This window comes from Phaethon lepturus, unplaced genomic scaffold, assembly GCF_000687285.1.
Source record: "Phaethon lepturus isolate BGI_N335 unplaced genomic scaffold, ASM68728v1 scaffold53054, whole genome shotgun sequence".
NCBI classification, from domain to species: domain Eukaryota; kingdom Metazoa; phylum Chordata; class Aves; order Phaethontiformes; family Phaethontidae; genus Phaethon; species Phaethon lepturus.
In genome coordinates this window covers 17175-18340 of record NW_010536595.1, presented here as the reverse complement: position 1 = coordinate 18340, position 1166 = coordinate 17175, and the positions used below count along the sequence as shown (strand labels likewise).

Sequence of the window (1166 nt, the reverse complement as noted above, 5' to 3'; positions counted from 1 at the left end):
GCGCGTGGGGGACCAGGCAGGCACAGCTCCTGCCACCGCTCTGCCTGCCCCGGTCGGCCAAGGCAGGGTGCGGGCCGGGGACAATCATCAGTACCTGGGGCAGGACTATATGAAAATATTTATGAAAAAGACTTTCTGTTGCTCCCAAGCACAAGAGAAAGGAGGAGAAACAATGCAATTTAGAGCTATTCCTGCGAAATTTGCTTCCTTTGGTCCGTAAGGCATGCAGTGCCTGTGGAGCCCATTGCTTCAGCGGTGCCCGAACTGCAGCTCAGCCCCACGTCACTGGCGTTCAGACCCCCCTGTTCCAGCCCCGTCCCCTGCAGCCACTCAAGGGTGCTCCAGATGCAGCTGTCCCTTGGGTGAAGGAAACGGCGCCCTTCTCTCGGAGGGACAGACCTTTGGGCCTCGTCAGACACGTCCTGGAGGACATGGGCCAGGCCCCGGCTCGGTGCGGCCCGCAGAGAGGTCAGCTGTGGGCCTGGCCGCAGGGACCCTCATGCACCCTGCGTGGGCACGATGCGTGCTTGCCTCGGTGCGAGAGGCCCGAGGGAGCGCTTCACCCTGCAAAAGGGACCCGAGGGTCCACGCGCCATGACCGCAGGCTTCCGCCTCCATGCAAGCGCCAGCTCCCACACCGTGAACCCACCCAGACCGGACGATGGTTTCACACGGCGCAGGAGGTGCTGGCAGCCTGCAGCAACCATTCCTGGCGCCGGCGCGGTGGCAGGAAGCAGTCCGTGGCTCGGGCACCTGGGGAGAGGGAGCGAGCCCTGGGCCTGCTGTTCGAACACCAGCCTCGCCTTGACTTGAGCATCTGAAGATCGCCTGGCAGGACCTAAGTGTCCAATTCAAAATGCCCGTTCACAGAACCTCTGAAAGGGGCTTTTCTCCTCTGTCACTAAACCGTCCTAAATTTTCCCGATCAAAACCTGATGTGGTAGCTCTGGGTGGGGGCAGCATCGCCCCCAGCGGTGAGGCCGCCATGCCCGCAGTGCCAGGCGGGCGCAGGCGAGCTGTGCTCCCGCAGGAACGGCACAAGCCTGTCTGCACAGCTGGAGATGGGGCTGTCACTCGGACACCCACATTGGGAGGCAAAGCCTCCCGAGGGCTGCCCCGGGTCCAGGCAAGCTGTGCCAGGCGGACTCTGACCACCACTGCTCCCC

At 63.2% G+C, this 1166-nt stretch overlaps 1 protein-coding gene across 1 annotated transcript in view; it reads left to right on the top strand.

Moving 5' to 3' along the window:
- The window catches only part of WSCD1 (WSC domain containing 1), a 22031-nt gene that overhangs the window by 5645 nt on the left and 15220 nt on the right, over nucleotides 1–1166 (top strand). The gene's annotated exons all lie outside the window — the stretch shown is intronic.